Source organism: Mytilus galloprovincialis, chromosome 8 (genome assembly GCF_965363235.1).
Source record: "Mytilus galloprovincialis chromosome 8, xbMytGall1.hap1.1, whole genome shotgun sequence".
Taxonomy (NCBI): domain Eukaryota; kingdom Metazoa; phylum Mollusca; class Bivalvia; order Mytilida; family Mytilidae; genus Mytilus; species Mytilus galloprovincialis.
Genome location: NC_134845.1, coordinates 60,443,358 through 60,462,797, shown reverse-complemented (window position 1 = coordinate 60,462,797; position 19,440 = coordinate 60,443,358). Strand labels below are relative to the sequence as shown.

Below are 19,440 nucleotides of genomic sequence, written 5' to 3'. Positions count from 1 at the left end.
CAAATATTTGCAAATGTATAATTTCTTTTACATTTCGTGTCATCCAGCTTTACCTTTGTCAAATAAAGGACAAACCTTATTAATAACTTATATTTTTTTTTATTGCAAGCATTACAATGTTGAATATGATAAGCTTTTTAAACATACTTGACAAATTTGTTTTGAGTTTTGCGAATTTTCAAACTTTTGACATTATACTTAACGATATTCCTCTCTTGTTGTGTTTTTTTTTAAATTGTTATGTTGAATGGGAGATAGCGAAATGATATTTTCAATCAAAGTTCATGTTCAATTTTAGTTTAAGTATAAAAGTATATACTACGCTTTTTTACTTCAGCTGTTTTGTGGTCAGTTTTACTGTACGATAAAATAAGAAGATGTATAACTTGTTCAATTGCCAATAAGACATCCCTTTACAAGAAACCAAATGACATAGAAGTGAACAACTATATAGAACACAATATGCCATTGACAAATCCTTGAATGATATATGTCTATAATTTCTCTTATAAAGAAATATGTGAAAAAAACCTGTTGAATATGATGGTTTTCCCTACCAATAGACAATGTGATATTGTTCCAATTCACAATGATGTTATGTACATCTGTTTGAACAAAATTGAATCTGAAATTTATTATCCTTCAATGTTATGTATAGTTACTTCGAATTCGTTTTTCACATTTACACATTTTTAACTAAAATTGTTTATACATGTTATAATAGTTTAACTACATATATAAATCTCATTTAAGCTACAATTTGCATCTTCAAAAGTTATTGATTTCAACTCCTCATTATCGATATCATTTATTTTTACACCATAGAACTGCTGCAATTGATCCTTCCATCTGCACATTATGTATTTCCAGTACTGACATTCATTACCATTTACGTAAGGTCTAATTTCCCAACCATTGAATAAGCTTTGATAATAATTCCTACATTGGTCAGAAATATATTCATGTTTATGCCTTAAACGCTCATCAGGAGAATTAACAAGACGGCTACAACTGTTTATCATGATCATATTATTCTCTTCGTTCATAAAACCGCAAAGTCCTACAGGTCGATGTTGAATACATTTATGTTTATTCCCTTGTAGGACATGTTCTTTATCACTATACTGGCATGGTTCTTGACAAAATGGACAACACTCAGTACAACCCCAAAGACATTCTATTATTTTACTATACGGGTCCTCACTCCATTTAACGTCATTAGCAGTAGTGTTTTTGAAGTTTTCAATGATTTCAGTTTTGATGCCTTCCAAATTCGAATTTAAAATTTCATTTATTTTTTTAAAGTAAATTTTATTTGGGAGCTGAAGATCATCAATGTCTCTCGATGAAAATGGCACTGAACTAAACTTTTGGATATGATGTAAAAAACTTTTCGCCCAGTCAGAAACACTAATTCCATCTTTTGTTGACTCTATCATGGCAGTTTTTATTTCTTCAAATGTATGCTCCACTTCATTTTTTGCAATCTTTGCGTAAATATGCATTTTTTCTGGACTTTTCTGATAAAATATTTTTTTATTTGTAAAAGATATAAGCCAGTTTTTGGCATATTCATTTGGATTCAGAATATATTTCATTATAGTACTAAAGTCGCAAGAAAAAAAATCGATCATCAATTGTTTTAATACAAAAGACTTCTGGCATTCAAACGTAAATGTTATAATTTCTTGCTGTATTTGTAAAGGCAATAAAGTAGTCACATATGAAATAACCTTTTCAGAAATTAAAGACATAATTCTTTTTGCAATGTCTTTGGTTGTCATTATTTCTCTTTCATAAGCAAATTCCTTGACATGCGGTGAGTCCGATTGTTTGGAATTAAGATCTTCAATGCGTCTTTCTTTCAACTTCGACAGTGTTTTGTATGCGTCGCGTAAAATCAATTCGCTATTACCATTAAAACCCGTTATTATGCGTTCTGTTATCTGGTGTTGGTCGTTTTCATTTCCAGCTTTCCCTAAAGACTTTTTCAACTGTTTTTTCAGACGGGGCAATGGTTGCTCAACAAGATTTTTCAATTCAGTTTTTATTTCTTCAATTTTTTCTGTAAGCCTGTCTACGGATTCACATTTTTTTATTTTACAAGAGACTGTACGTAGCAAAGATTCTTGCACCAATTCATATTGTGTCCACTGAAAGTTGCGCAATATATTCCTTGAATCCAATGTGTATGCACGCTTTTTTAATTTTCGGTTCGACTTTGATCGACGAAAAAGATATGGGTCTGTATCTGCAGATATCGATCTCTTTAGCTTATGTTTGCTCTTTTTAGAAGCTGTGAATATAGAAATATTTTTCTTAGTTGAATGAATGAATCGTTACTGCAAAACCATAAACATGGCATGGCAAAATTAACAACATATATTACATAATATAAAACATGGACAGACAGCAGAGAACAATATAGTACAATACAATGACATGTAAAGTTAATAGATTAGATGATATCGAATATTCCATGTATTTTCCTCCTATATTCACATAATTTCATTGTTGGAGACGTACAAGACGCTAGTAGTATTTACAAAAGTTTGTGATTATTAGGCCAAGAGAAATATTACTTTCGTAAAAACTTTGTGTTTGGACAGACCTATAAGCGGGACAAACAAGAACACAATTGTAGTTGTTTACCAATTAAGAAGCGTAAAATAATTACATGTTGCCAAATATGACTCAATGTTGCACTCAGTTGACAGTTCTATAGTTTACAGTTTGAATTTAATGGGTCTATTTTTATGCCCCACCTACGAAAGTAGAGGGGCATTAGGTTTTCTGGTCTGTGGGTCCGTTCGTCCGTCTGTTCGTTCGTTCGTCCGTTCGTCCATTCGTTCGTTCGTCCCGCTTCAGGTTAAAATGTTTAGTCAAGGTAGTTTTTAACTTAGTACTAGTGTTCCCTATGATATGATCTTTCTAATTTTAATTCCAAATTATCAACCCAATTTCACGGTCCACTGAACATACAAAATGATAGTACGAGTGGGGCATCCGTGTACTACGGACACATTCTTGTTCAAAATAATACGCAATTGCATGAGCGTATCATTGACCTTAGAATTAGTTTTACCTTAATGAAATTTGATAATTTATTTTAGTACTACGATACCGATGTCATCTAGTGATGAGTATGTCTGCGATATTGCTACACCACCTGGTTTGATGCTCTCTGTCTTATTGGTATATGCTATTCAGCACATTTGATTAATATTAACGATGATAATTATTGAAATTCAATCTCCCTTTTTGTTTGTAACAAGAATGTGTCCTAAGTACACGGATGCCCCATTCGCACAATCATTTTCTATGTTTAGTGCATTAAAATTAGAAAGATCATGTCATAAGGAACATGTGTACTAAGTTTCAAGTTCAACTTCATCAAAAACTACCTCGACCAAAAACTTTAATCTGAAGCGGGACGAACGGACGGACGAACGGACGAACGGACGAACGAACGAACAAACGGACGAACGAACTGACGCACAGACCTTAAAACATAATGAACATAAATTGGGCATAATAAAGAGATATTGAAAAGACGAACAAAGTTCCAACTAATTATAATATGTATCTAACCCTCATTGGCATATGAACGAAACTATCATGGCTGGTTGAATTTTCGACAAGCTGTGGTTTTGTTGTTAAATATTAGAAGGTCATGTCATAGATAAAAAAGAGAGGCAGTCTCGGACCAAGGCTAATTTAAATGACACCGGTATGACTTTACTACCGCAGCTGTCCATGACATAAATGAAAACGAGCATACCAATAAAACGTATGTATACATCAGTGTTTTGGCATTCTCCTAAACTCATCAATGTGTAATTTTCAATTTTAGTACGAAGAAGTATGTGTAATATGGGAATAGAGATACATTCACTCTAAGTTTTCCTCAGGTCGGCAGTAAAACCCTGATGTCTGTTTGGTTTTACTTCAAGCACCAATTTGTAGCCGGTCGGAATGATGACATTAAATCCAATGTGTCGTATCAGTTACACGTCCTCTTGACGTTACAAATCATTGCAACTACTCTTTGTGTGGTCGTAGGTTGTTGAGAAGCATAATTTCATTTCCTTTCCTATTTTCACTTATTTTCCATAGGCACTATTACAGGAGATATCTGTATTTATTATGCTTCACGTTAAAAATGCCAGATTTCGATTGACTAATACAAGGGAGATAATTTACTCTCTCCCATGGCAGAGCGGGAGACATATTTTTTACAGAAAGAAAGGTCATTCCAAAGTCTTATTAAGTTACATTGCTCAGAGTAATAAACAAGACATGCTCTCATTTAGTTGACCATACAATTACATTCTCCTATTTATCAGCATATTGACAATTAATTGATGGAAAGTCGACCGACAGTGTCTATATTTGTGATATTTTATACTAGAAAAACTCAATATGATGACAGAATTTCAGATGTCCTAGTAAATATTTTGTTGAGATCAAATTGGTTTACCAGACGTGACTGTGAAAGGTATGAATTTAATGTTTTCAAAATTGTTAGAATTGTCTTTTGATACCGAGTTACGTATACATTTTTTTAAATTTAGACAATAAGAAGAATTTATACTTATGTTTCCAACAACTTTCTCAGCAACCCCAGTTTGTATTGTCTCTGTTTTGTCCTAGAAAAAAAATTGCAATTTTTAAATGATATTTGTTTTGTAACTCTTAACGTATGACATGCATTTACAACTGCGAATGTCAATTATATATTTGTAGTAAAGATGAATTATATTAACAGGCACATAATGAAAGCAAATATTTACTCACAGAACTTATAAAAACAAATCTTTTTGAAAAATCGAACTTTTTAGTAATGAAATATACATTTTCGTTATAATAAATTTCAATGAGTATCACATGAAAAAAGATTAGTCAACCCGAATGTTACATCTACATTGATATATTAGCTCAACAAAGGAACGATTTTTGTTCTACTCAGGATAGGTAAGATAATTCCCGGACTTGTTTTATGAATATTTAGAATCCGAGCCTGGTAGAGGTTTTGTTAAATGTTCATAAAACATGACCTAGAATTGTCTGGCCAAAAGTAAAATAACAAAAATACTGAACTCCGAGTAAAATTAAACACGGAAAGTTCCTTATCAAAAGGAAAATTAGACATGTGTTTAACACAAACACATTAAACGAATGGATAACTGCCATATACCTGGTTTTGTACAGGTATTTTTTTATGTAGAAAATAGGGGATTTAATTTTTGCTAGCTAAATCGCTCTCTCATATGACAGTCGCATAAAATTACATTAAATTGACAACAATTTCTGAACAAAACAAACAGACATAATAGGTAAAAATGTCAAAAATAGATGAACAACATTCAACATAGTGTTATAATCTTAATCAGTATAAAAAAAATGTCAACAATGAAAAGCAAAAATGCATATAGACAAAGCACATTAGCAAAAAATAAAAATTTACCATAACACAATAACACAATGACGGGATAATAACATAACCACACATTCGATTGCACACAAATTCAGCGTCTTATATTGCAATTATCAAACCTTAGTATGAGCTCTCTGTAAGTGGTAACATTGTTAGTTAAAGGAATGTTAATAATTTTGAATTGTCATTTCAACAGATGGAATGAAATAGCAAGGATAAATTACATGTTTTTAAATGGTATACATACAAATATATACTGCATTCAACATAATACCTAAATCAAAAACATAATTTTTTCTCCAGTTCTATCAATTTTATTGAGAAGTATTTATAAGATTTGCAATAAGGATAAGTGAAGTTCTTTATAAGCTGAATAAAGGTTGTTATAAGAGAATTGAAATTGAAGTTAATGTATTAAATTTAGTGATATTCTTAAGCAATCAAACATAATAAGTTATTTCCGATTGTACTGAAGTCGCAACTTCACATTACATACATGTACGCCTTAAAGATTTAAAGAATTATTTCGTTTTCAATTGTAAGAACGCAGTGGTAAAAAAATGTTAACTGTACAATGACAAAGTCTAAGGTAAGGGATCGCCATTTAAGAGATCTTTTCGCCAAGCAGGTCTGAGGTCTCAAACTTTTAAATGCACATGGTGTGGACAATTGTTTGGAAAAAAAATTGGTCGAACGTAGTTTGTGAACTACTGACATAAATCCTGTATATACAATTCAGATTATAATGTCAAAATAGCTGAGTTTTAGTAATCTGATTCATACATCATGCATTGACTCAACTTTAATATTAAAAAGACCAAACCATTATTATTACTTGGATAATTTACCTTATTCAGACGTGGTAATGATGATTCGTCCATAGTTTTCCTTATATACTTTGTATCTGTTTTTGCCATTATAAAATGATCAACTAATAGCTGTCTAGTCCCTTCTTTCTTGGTTATATTGACTGTACTGTCGTTTCCGATAACGATGGCGTCCGTGAATGGACTGTGTATCTGTATGTTATATGTGTGGTGTACAGTTTGTATAACATTTGTTGCAGTGCCGAGTTCCGTCTAAGATAGAATTTGAAAAATAATTACTATTTCATTAAGTAAACAATTTTCAAATTTTCTTTAAAACAGTTTGATTTCATAAACGAAAGCGATTCCATTATTGATGACGTATTCATACTACCAAATGAGTGATGAATAAGGGGTGAAGAAAGTCAAAAATTTTCACCGTATCAAACCTCAAAATTGTTAAGTGGTAGTCCAAGCCTGTCTCTCTTGTTTGACATTTGTGTAGAGCCATTCATTTGGATTTCTGTTTTTTTCCACCTTATTTTACTATTTGTCAAGTTTTTTTCAATGATAATTAGTTATGTTTGTTCGATATCAATAAACTCATCATAGATATCAGGATTATATTTTATTTTTACGCCAGACGCGTGTTTCGTCTACAAAACACTGATCAGTGACGCTCGTATCCAAAATAGTTAAAAAAAGTTGAAGAACATTGAGGACCAAAATTCCTAAACGTTTTGCCAAATACAGCTAAGGTAATTTATTCCTGAGGAAGAAAAGACTTAGTATTTCAAAAATTCAACAGTTTTATAAACAGTTAATTTATAAATATGACCATATCAATGATAATCAATGTCAGCACAGAAATGCTGACTACTTGACTGGTGATACAGTTGGTGTATTAAAACTCCACAAGCAGTGGCATTGACTCAGTTGTAAATGGACTCATCAAATTAAACTCGTTTGTACATTGCAATCAAAGTATATTAAATTATTTAAGATTTAACCGGAGTTGTTACTCTTCCCCATACGCTTTGGTGGTTTTAACTACAATGCACTGGTAACATAAAACGGTTATTTGTATCGGAAGAGCTCTTAAAAGACTGCACAATACAGTATAAATCAGGCTCGCTCAGTCGCATTAAGCTATCATACTTATCTGGTACTGTTCAAACAATACGCTTGCACTAAACAAAGATCTGATTAGTATATATTCAGACAGTTCAAAGCTGCTCTTAACTGTTACCAAACAATATATTGAATCGTATAAAAAGGTATTGAACAGTTACAGATTGACTGCAAGGTTTAATCACGTTTATATTGTCAGCCTCATTGGATGAAGTTTAGATCAAATTGATCGTTTAAGACTCAAATTGTTTTAACAAGTGATGGTGATCACACAGAATGACATATCTAGTACAATTAACCACTTGGGGAAGCTGGCTATAACCGCATAGGTCGAACCTTGAACAGTTGAGGCAAGTATTCAAGCTTGAAACATTGCTGAATTTAAATTGTGATCAAATATTTGACACATCACAGGTTCCTGAATGAAGTCAAAGAACTGACAAATTTGAAATTGGACTTTTACCTGTTATGGCCCTATATCTAAAATCCAAATACACGGTAATATTCAGCATATCCAAATACATCAATAATTTCATTTATCTTTATATTGATGGACGACATTAGATGTGTTTTGAAAGGGGTTCACTTTATAAAAAGATTATATCATTCTGCAAATCAATTTATACAGAATAACAAACAAACCAACCAAAGTTCTTTAAATTTGTTTTTCAAAATATCATTCATTTTTAATACGATATCTTTAAAAATCTATAAATTGACCTTTATTTTTCAAATGATATAATAATGAACTTCAAATTTTCAAATTTGTATTTTTATGTATAATTTCTTAGATAAGAGTATGATATTAATCTATTTTAAACTTTGATTCTTCTTTTTATTTTATTAAATGTGCAATACATCTTTAAATTTGGATTGCGATTGAACAATCGACATTGCATACATTTCTGACAGACGAATTTGGTTTTAGAACAAACAAATTTGAAATTGGACATATACCCTCCATGGTCCAATATCCAACATATAAGTACACGATTAGGTTCAGCATATCAAAGAACCCCAATCTATTTTTTTTTTTACCCTTTGAACCCTTTAGATGTAGTACTTTTAGACAAAAAATGCAAACTAAACAAATCGCACCTGCTCTATCATAAAATATATTTGAGACAAATAACATATAAATTTTAAATATTATCGGGTAAAATATGGGTAATTTTATGTTAAGGGGTCTGAGCGTCAGTTTTACAGAATATTTTCACCTGTTAAAACTGGACCAAATCATTACTTTACCTACAAATTCATGCCCCACTATATCTTATAAATGTGTTTTCATCTCTTAAAGCTACTTACTACTTCATACATCAAATATAGTGAAATAAATTTGAAAGGTGTATAAAAAATAAATATACTGTACACACTATGAGACTAAAAATCAAAGGACAATAACTTTGTCCCTTGACCATATGGACCAATTGATAAGGGGCCCAAATTCAAAATCTGAATTTTGGATGAGATCAGGCTTATCAAAGAACCCTATGCATTTATTTTTTGTTCAAATCAAATCAAGTTTTATTTCGGACCCCAATTTTGACAAACTTAAAATCTGGGACAAAATATATGCTTAGATTCCGCATATCAAGAACCCAAAGATTTTGTTTGAAAATGAAACTAAATCAAAGTTTGATTTTGAATACTTTTCACCTGAATACGGACCCATTTGAATACGGGGACAAACATCAACTATCTGAATACGCTGGTTGAGTCGTTATATATTGTCTGGAGAAATTGTTATATGTGATATGTAAGAACCGAAATAAGATCGTAGAAATCAGAACATTATAACTATACGAATAACATATGTTTTTGTGACTTTTTATCGTTTTAAGGGTCACGTAAAATACTTATATACTTACAGCTTGTACATCTTGATCATTATATATTCCAAGAGTCATATGTTTTTGTTTCCTATTGTCTCCTGGAAAATGATATGGTTGCTGTTCAGAATTTGTAACTTGCTCAGATTTTTCAATCTCATTTTCAATGTTATGAGAATTGTCATTTTGTCCACGTTCAGATGTTCGAAATCGATTTACATCAATTTCACGCGGTGTTAATGGTGTCAATCCAAAGTTGTCATCATTTGGATTTACATGTTCTTGGTCTTGCAACTGCATATCCCTCGGAGCAAATAACATATTGTCGCTTGCAACGGGCTTCAGTTTGATTTTTGTTTTCGTTAATTTGATTCGGTTTGAAATTTTTCTTTTCTTCGGTTTTGATGTTTTGATATCTTTGTTTGTAGTAGACTCTACCCTTCGGCGAGATGAACCACGCAATAAGTTTCCCATCTTACAATGTGTCTATTTTCTACTGAAAGAATAATAGGAATGATATTAATATGTTAATAATAATGATATAAACAATTATAATAAAACATAAGAAGAAGAAGAAGAAGAAGAAGAAGAAGAAGAAGAAGAAGAAGAAGAAGAAGAAGAAGAAGAAGAAGAAGAAAAAGAAGAAGAAGAAGAAGAAGAAGAAGAAGAAGAAAATGCAAATATCTTGCTCCTTGTCAGACAGTATTAGTTTTGTTCGACTCTGTTCCTTAATACCAATTTTTGTTTTTGTAATAGGGTGCATTATGAGTAAAGCAATTTGTAACAATAATTTTCTTTCTTATAATTATGAGACACACATTACTTGAAATTCATATAAAGGTATGGATTAAAAACGGTTAGTTTATTTATAAGTCATAACAGAATTTACATTAACAGGTAAATATTCTTAATGGGTTATCTATAGACACAGGGTTTCCGCTGGCGGTCGCCATTTACGTATTTTGCGAAAAATTAATGACTGTGGCGATTAAAATTCATCATTTGCGAAAGAATTTGGCGAAAGAAATATAACGATTTTAAAATTTCAGCCATTTTATTTATTTACTTTTTTCGGGTTTCTCGGAAATAACCTGATTAGACAATATTCGGAATTGACCTTGAGCACGTTAAGATTTTGACAGAAAATCAATAATCAACTAGTTGCATTTTATAGACAACAAAGGACTAGTTAATACAGGTGTTAATTGTATTGTTTGACAAAATGATATTGTTACAGCATTACGTCCGTCACATATCACACTAAGGATTTATTAACCAGTTTGGGACGCACTTGTTTGAAGCAAACTTTTGACGTCTCCTCACTTTCTTTTAATAACGATGGTCCGGAAAGGAAACATGTTCAAATCAAGAAAAATCCCAGACTTACAACTTTATCCTTGGACTTTGAGATAGATAATTGATTTGAGAGTGTCGTTTTGGCGACTCACATGTTCAAGCTTAATTTTGTGTCTCAACTTTTTTCATTGAGGATGGTTCGGAAAAGAAAACTGTCCTTATGAAGGAATATATTGGGAACAACCACTCAAATAAATGGTAACACTTCAATGTAAATGACTATCCTTTTAATGAGGGATCAATTTAAAGTGCTACAAAAGTGTTTTGTTGTAAAAACCACTTCCTAATAGAAAAGTACATATTTATATCAATTGAAGAAACTTTTCCCAAAGAACTATACATTTGTATTATATGGTCAAACAATGTCCAAGAATTTTGTTTTATTCCTGGACTTATATATTTTCTTAATGGTAAAAGTAAGAGAACCCTTCTTTTAGAAAAATTATTCCAAATTTAATGAGTCCCCCCTTTTAAGTTAAAAAGAGAAAGTTTATTTTAAAAAGTTTTAGTGTTTATTTATTACAATGTAGACTAAAAGATAAGTTTAAGAATATAGTCATATGCAAGAACGGGGCATCTTTTTTTTTTTGGGGGGGGGGGGATTTATGGGCTGGGGGTGGGGGGTTCGAAAGAAGGATAATTTCAAACAAACCAAACTCCAATTCTGAATGCAAGACATTAATTTAGTTCAATTAATTTACATTACTTGAAAAGAAAACCAATTGAAAACTTAACAATTTAGCAACATTGTTTTACATTTTTCTCTCAAAACACCATAAAGGGGCAGTTAAATATAAAATGTTCTACGCCGTTTTCGATGACAGATGTGTTGAGATAACTAGGGATTAGACTGAGGATTAGATCAACGTGATTCGACTGCATATTTTTCAACAATAGGGGAAAGGCCTCTTCCTAGATGATCCTTTATCGTATCTGAAGGTATACTCAGACGTGCCTCTGCTATGCATCATGTGTTACTTTCTTAAATATATTAATGGGGTCATAAATTTCATCTGTCTGATAAGGCGGCCGGTGTATTTACACGGTATAATGCTCCTTTTATTAGATAATGTATTTAATTAACATAATTTAAATTGGCCTTGTCAATTGCATGACATGTAGATTTGCTAGATTTTTTTCAATTACACTGGGTGTCCCCTTGAGCAGAGTAGGGCTTATATTCAAACCCCCTTATGGAGCTATATTTATGGTTAGTCCCGGGGGTTAATCCGGCCACACTCGACTAAATCCACCATACATTTTGTCTACTTTGGGGATCTGCCATGATAAGATTCCTTGATCCGCATCTGCCCCCTCGCCCAAAAGTGTATAGTACAAAGGTTACACTCTCGTTAAAGAATATAAAATGAAAACAACATGACCATGAATTTCATGCGTCCGAAGCACTTTTCTGGGTATACTTCCATCAGCTACAAATCCAAAAATGCAATTCAGACAAATATGTCTATAAAAGAACCGGAACATTGTTTTCACTAATTCATTTTTTGATTTCATTGCAAAATTTGGAAACGGACATGTTTAAAAGGATTATTTTGAATCATGTTACTGGAACCGAAGAATTGACTATACTGAGCGCTGATACTAACCTCGAAGATTAATGGTCCATCAGCAGAGGGATCGACTACATAATTATACAGTTTCAGAGAAGTTGTGATGACAAACTGTTGCAGCAGTATATGAAGGCAAATAAGTTAAAAGGGGCGTAACTCCTAGAAAAAAATTGAATCATAATTTTCTGTCGATATACATATCTACATAGTATGTCTTTATCATCTACAAAGTTTCATGAAACTCTGTTGTGCGGTTTCAGAGGATTTGTGATGACAAGAACAGGACTGACGGACTGACATACAGACGGGTCAACAAACATAACCAGTGTTATCTTTCTATATAGTCTTTACATATTAATCTGTCGCCATATTGAGTAGGGTTGCACTTATTCTGCAACGTGATTTAACAGTATTTTTATTTATAAAAGATGTCTAATGATAATAAAAACTTTCACAATTTGGCGTTGATGGTTAAGCTAAGTAATTAGTCTAGTACTTTCATTACATAATTAATTCTTAAAAAGCATGTTGTTATTTTTTTTAGTTGTCATTTGATAAACAATCTTTTGTGTTCTCCAACTTTTGAGTGATTATTGCATAGCCAATAAAATTGAAAACCGCATGGAAAATTCAGACATAACAACACAACTACTTGCTTTCCTGTTAACCCAAATATATATTTGATAAATTTTGTATGTGATTTGCAGATATATCTATCTAATAAACATTTTCTAAAATGTATTTAGTCTTCTCATTACATTTAACTGAATTGGTAAAAACATTTTCTATAGTCCACTGCCATATACTGCAATCCCTTTAATTGTATTGTTATAACAATGTACATGTATTAGGGTTTGAAACACTATGATCTGATTATGACAGGTATTATATATGATTTTTATGAAGCTTCAAATATTTACTGTTTAAGTCATCTTAACACTAGATACAAAGGTTATCTTACTTTACAGATTCAATATAATACCTAATTAAATACTATGTGGTATTAAGACGTTTCCTGGTTTGTTAATCAATCAAACTTTAGTTTAGGAAGGATTATAATGATACACCATTTTTTGCAGTGTTAAAGAAACCTATCCACCCGCTAGTAAATCATGTTATCTGCATACTTAGTACATAAAACAATCCATAGAGATTAATACATTGCCTTTTCCATATCGGCCCGGGTATCATCCCGAGAAGTAGTCGAGGTGCTGATATGGGTCGAGGGATGATACCCGGGCTGATATGAAAAGGCCATGTATTAATCTCTTTATCATATACTTTCGACAATTGCTTTATGTACGGCAAATAAACAAATAAAATATCTTAAACATTCAAAAAATTTATAAGAAAGTTAAATTATGAATCCAACAAATACACTATAATTGTCCAACAATAGCATCACTACCTCCATATTTATTTATGCTACCATTTCTATAGAGGCATTTTGAAACATTGAAAATTTGGAAGAGTTTTATAATCATTATTTCTCCATGTTTGCTGTACTATAAACTGATTCATAATTGTCAATGGCATTTGTTAGCAAGTACTGAACTATCATCATTTGTAAAATCTAAATCATTTGATTTATCCATGTTAACAGATGTTATTCAATAACAGCTGGTTCTGTACAAACAGATTTACCACTGGACCCAATACACCTTATCGCTATTTGTACGGCATTACTGGACATAACAAAAGTTCCCGTAAATGTTGACGTCATCATGAAAAATATCTGACGTCACAATGGAAAAACAAACAGACGATACTTGAAAAACCGAAAGTAACTTGCACGAGAGACACTGTAATGGGTTTTGTGCACGAAATCCCCCCTGATATGGATTATCTTCCCAGGAGGGGGGGGGGGAAACTATGGCTTGTATACTTCCGCTCATTACACATATGCAAATGCTATCATATTAATGCTAAGTATATGATAAATTCAATTAATGTTCAGATCAACAGGGTCAGCCAATAAAATAAATTGTTATGGCAAATCATTCATAAAGAACTAAAAAATATTCTACCTTAATATAGAAATGTATAAGCCTTATCCTTCTCCCATAAAAAATGTAAAAATGTAAGATTAATATATAGGTTTACGGTAGATGTCATTGGTAGAATAAAAACTTTCTGTTATGTCCCCCTTTTTAATTTATATATAATGCCTGCAGGTATAACAAAGGCAAATCAAGATCCACATACAAAGCTAGGAGATAGTTTCCCGTCCTTGAACTATTGATGTTCTATAAATAAACTCATCTTGGATACCAGGATGACATTTTGTATTTGCGCCAGACGTGTGTTTCGTCTTAAAAAGACTCATCAGTAGCTCGAATTTTAAAACAGTTAGTAATGCCAACAAAGTACAATACGAGGTTCAAGCATTATGGACCAAAAATTCATAAAAGGTTTTCCCAATACATCTTCATGTAAGGTAATCTATTCTTGATAAATATGACCATACCAATTAAAAAACACAGAAGTGCTAACTACCGGGCTGGTGAAACACTCGGGGAATAAAAACTCTACCAGCAGAGGCATCGACCATGTGGTTGTAAATAAACTAGGCGTTTTTAAAACAAATATGTCATCAGAATGTCTTTTTTTTTTTTTTTTTTTTTAACAAATTCCAATGTAGAAAAAGCTTAATAATAGTTCTACTTCATGTCTGGTTTGGTTGGGTGACTGCTTTTCAATATTACAAATAAATAATATGCGGATGACATCTATGTAGAGTAGTAGTTTGATGACAGCGCTCGATTGAATTGAAACTTGAAATTTTCGATAATTTTGGTTCAGCCTAAATTTTTCTTTATATCGTCAACCAACTAGTTGAGTTGGAAAATATATATTGAAACTAGTTCTTATTGTTAAAGCTTATTAAAATTCTTCTTAGAAATCATCCATATAACTTTCTATTCGGATGATCTTTATAATAATAAATTATATGACATCTACAATACAAAGCTATATCCCACGATTGTCATTCGGTAAACCGAGAAAAACGAATAATAACGATGGCAAGTGTTGTGATCGAATTGTGAATCGCAATTAATCGAGAAGGCATATACGTAGCCAAGAAATAGGTCTTTTTAATTGAAAGAAATACAAGTTTATGTAATCACCGATTTTACATAACAATGATCTATCATGTGTAGACATTCCCAGAGTATGAATAAAATACTAACTTTTTTCTCAACAAAAACATTTAATCTTACTTTTTGCAAAGGCTTCTAAAATGTTTGCTTAAGCTAAGTTTATTTTTTTTTAAAATAGGTAAAATATTTTTATAAATTAGCTATATCTGATCTTTCAAGAACAGAACCCGTAATTTGGTGATCGGAAACATAATCATGAAACACCTAAAACGATTTACAAGTATACTTGTAGTACACATACGTGCATATGTGTTTGCAATTATTAGATTTATGTTTGGGTCACGTCGTATTCCTCTTTACTTATAAAAAAAAATGTGCTACGACGGTTTAATGTTATTTAAGGTTCATGTGGACCAGATTCTATTCATCTAGGGCATGCTATGCCTTAAAACTTTTCCAGATGCATAGGTTTGCCTGTACTCAGAGTAAATTTTGAGGTGAAAATACGGCCATTTTAGCCATAGGGTCCACATGAACCTTAATGTTGGATCTCATGCACAAATCATTCGTTAATAAAATACTGTTAACATCTGTGCTAGGTTTCCTATGATTTTGATAAGCATTCATAACGCTGAACTTAGTTTACCAAACAGTTAACATCTTATAAATGTTCCGTATAACCCGAAAATTAAACAAACATTTGAATAGACGCTGTAACTCAGGATATGTTCTTTTAAAGAAAATAGGTTATATCATTTATATCAAACTCATATATATATATATATATATATCTTCGTTTACCTTGTACACATATATATCTTCTTGACACTTTATATCCAGTTGCGTACACAACATGCACAAGTACTGATTGTAAGTAGAACACTTCAATCAATTTATGATAGAATGAGCTTAAAACACTTTAATTTCCTGAGTGCCGTGTTTATTTTTAGATCACATATATATAAAATTTTCTTATTTTGAAGGCAGTTCAGTGCAACACAGACGTTGAGCTGCAAAAGTTTCTTATCATCTACATCCGATTTCACCTGGATAGATGCACGCTTGATAAAGCTAGTTGGTCTAGCGAAATATTGCGTTTTTTTGCATCATTTTGTAAATATTTTAAACATTCTTATATTTACATACTAAATAGTGTGTTAAAATTACATTGTTAGGCAATCTATAATTTTATTTGTGTAATTGAATTAATCTCTGTACTGATTAATCCACACTCCCATAGATTTGTATGTCATGTGCTGCTATTTATAGGCACTTATATATATATATATATATATATATATATATATATATATATATAGTCTTTCTAGTGAATAATATTATTTATAAGTCTGAAACATACGCGTACTACAAATTTAATGCGGACCGTTCAGTAAAAAATTACGGGGTAGCACTAACTCTGGATCTACTTTTCGGGCAAGTAAATATCGATCAAATCTACTTTAAAAATCAAATATAGGCAGATAGGTAATAATTTTACTTCATTTACTCACTGACTTGGTCACGTACAACCCTATAATGCTCTTAAAGTTTATCTTGTTATAACGTACTTATAAAAGTTCTCGATTTCTGAAAAATGCGCTATTTTAATGTTGTTAATATTCTTGATTTTATGAATATTTCGTGAATTGTAAGAACTTACAAATTGAATAGTTCATAACTTTTGTTTCAGTGATACAAATAACATGAAATCCTCCAGTAACAAGTTTGAAGACAAATTATATAACTGACCACGTGTTTGTGGATGTGATACTTATTGTAGAGTAAAAGAGAGGTGGAATTGAATATGTGAACTCAAAGAGAAAGACAAATCGGCCATGACAGAAATTCGAAAGACAAAAAAAAAAAAAAAAAGACGAAATGACAAATTATAAATCTCATCATAGAAAACTATTTACAGACAACACCAAACCAGCCATAATTAGCAGATGATTTGGGATAGTAAGCAGAAGCATGTCCACATGTGGCATCCGTGATAATAGTAACCTTTTAGTTAGTTTCAACAAGGTTTTCGTATATAGCATATACTTCTTATGTAAAGGATTAATTTTAAAGATTGTTTTACAAAAGTTTGTTTAGTATAATAGCTTTGCTTTATCTTATTTATAAAGTAAATCAATAATATAACATCATAACTACCATTATTTTTCAGCACAAACAAACTATTTCATCTTAAATTAAATTACATCAAAGTTCCAACCTCATTATCATTTATGTACAAAACAATGAACGAAAAACAAACACGTCGCACAGCAACAAAAAGACACTAAATTCCAGGCTCCTGACTTGGGACAGGCACATACAGAAGGTGGCAGGGTTACACATGTTTTGCGATCCCTCCCCTCACCTTGGACAGTGGTACAACAGCACAACACTAGAACATACTATACAAAAAACAATCAACGAATAACAAATATGATATAAAAAAATCCAAAATTTGTATGTTCGTGTTTGCATAGTTTTCTGAGTTCTCATTAGAATATTCAAAACAATAAAACAAATGGGCTTTAAAAGAAAACAAAATGTAAATGATTGACATCAAAATTTGCCTTTAAAAAGTAAAGTAACGTCTTTCTTAAATAATTTCGTAAATCGACACTCTCCATTATTGTCTTAAAATACGTCTTATTGGACCGTGGTATAGTAAACATCTATTTTCATTACACACTAATAACATGATAGAATAACCACAGTGTTAAATTAAATTCGATCTAGTTATTTATTATCCTCGTTACGGTAACTATCAACAAAACTGAATCACATGACCCAGCTTTAAAAAACTTATCATTGTAATCTATAATCAAAAATAAAACCAAAAAAACACTTTTATTCAAAATTAGTTCTTAAATCATAGCTAAACAGGCAATATGGCATTTGATGTAGTAACATTTTGATTTTTGCATTTAGTCCTGTATTGAGCAACCATTATTCGTCAAATGATATATACACACGACACCAAATTTAATCATATTACTCTCAATATTGCTAAACGTTCAAAATATGAAAGATCATCTGCATTTCAATGGGATATGGAATTTCGGTTAATATATTTTACTTACCGACGTTGAATCCAGGAACTGAATAACTTCCACACATTGAAAAACTTATCGATTAAATAATAGATGTCTATATTTAGATGATAAAGTTTCAAAAATAAATATGTGCACTTAACACATTAGTTATATCAATTAAAATTTTGATATAACTTTTTTCCTGTATTACTTTTAGTGTTATAAATGAAGAAATGAAAAAAACCTGCTATGTATTAAACTACAATAGAGTTTTATTCTTTTAAAATTTAATTGCCCTGACAATTATCGTCCATTTGGTTCTTTTAAACGAAGCAGAGAGTATGTGTATTATGGTAATATTACGTAAATATCTAAACAGAAACTAAAAAGTTGTGGTAATGTTTGCAGTAATATTTGATAAATATACACATGATACAATTTCATGAGGCTATATGTAGACTGCTGTATATGTAAATAAATATCACATGTTTTATATATTTGTTATATATAGTTATAGATAATAACATGTTCCCTTCCTTGTTAGGCTCTTGTATAATCCCGAGATGCCAAGAAAAGCATACAATTCTAACCGAGGGCACATATGGCACGAATGGGTTGATCAGGGTCCATACCAATGATTGAATTACGATGTCTGTTAACAACACAACATAACTTTTTTTATGCCCCACCTACGATAGTAGAGGGACATTATGTTTTCTGGTCTGTGCGCCCGTTCGTCGGTCCGTTCGTCTGTACGTTCTTCCGTCCGTCCGTTCCTTCGTCCGTCTGTCCCGTTTCAGGTTAAAGTTTTGGGTCAAGGTAGTTTGTGATGAAGTTGAAGTCCAATCGACTTCAAACTTAGTACACATGTTCCTTATGATATGATCTTTCTAATTTTAATGCAAAATTTGCGAGTGGAGCATTCGTGTACTGAGGATACATTCTTGTTTTAGAAATTACTTTGTTGCCAAACTTATAAGATGTCGGTACAGAGAGAGTGTCATGTGAGTATTTTTCATATTTGATGTCATGTTTCTTAAAATTATTTCCATTGCCCATTTTTTTGTGTGTTCGTTATAGTTTTACTTCTTCTTTATTATGTATTATTTTGGAAATTGACTTCGTTACAATATCGATAAATAAAGACAACAGTAGTATACCGCTGTTCGTAATATAT

At 31.5% G+C, this 19,440-nt stretch overlaps 1 long non-coding RNA gene across 1 annotated transcript; it reads right to left on the bottom strand.

The window, feature by feature from the left end:
- Window positions 1-216: 216 nt before the first annotated feature.
- LOC143042312 (uncharacterized) lies at window positions 217-18,369 on the bottom strand. Its single transcript, XR_012967941.1, has 5 exons — window positions 18,312-18,369; window positions 9,246-9,702; window positions 6,286-6,516; window positions 4,595-4,649; window positions 217-2,296 (listed from the first exon to the last, which is right to left on the bottom strand). It is a non-coding gene; the product is annotated as an uncharacterized LOC143042312 (long non-coding RNA).
- Between the last annotated feature and the right edge of the window lie 1,071 nt (window positions 18,370-19,440).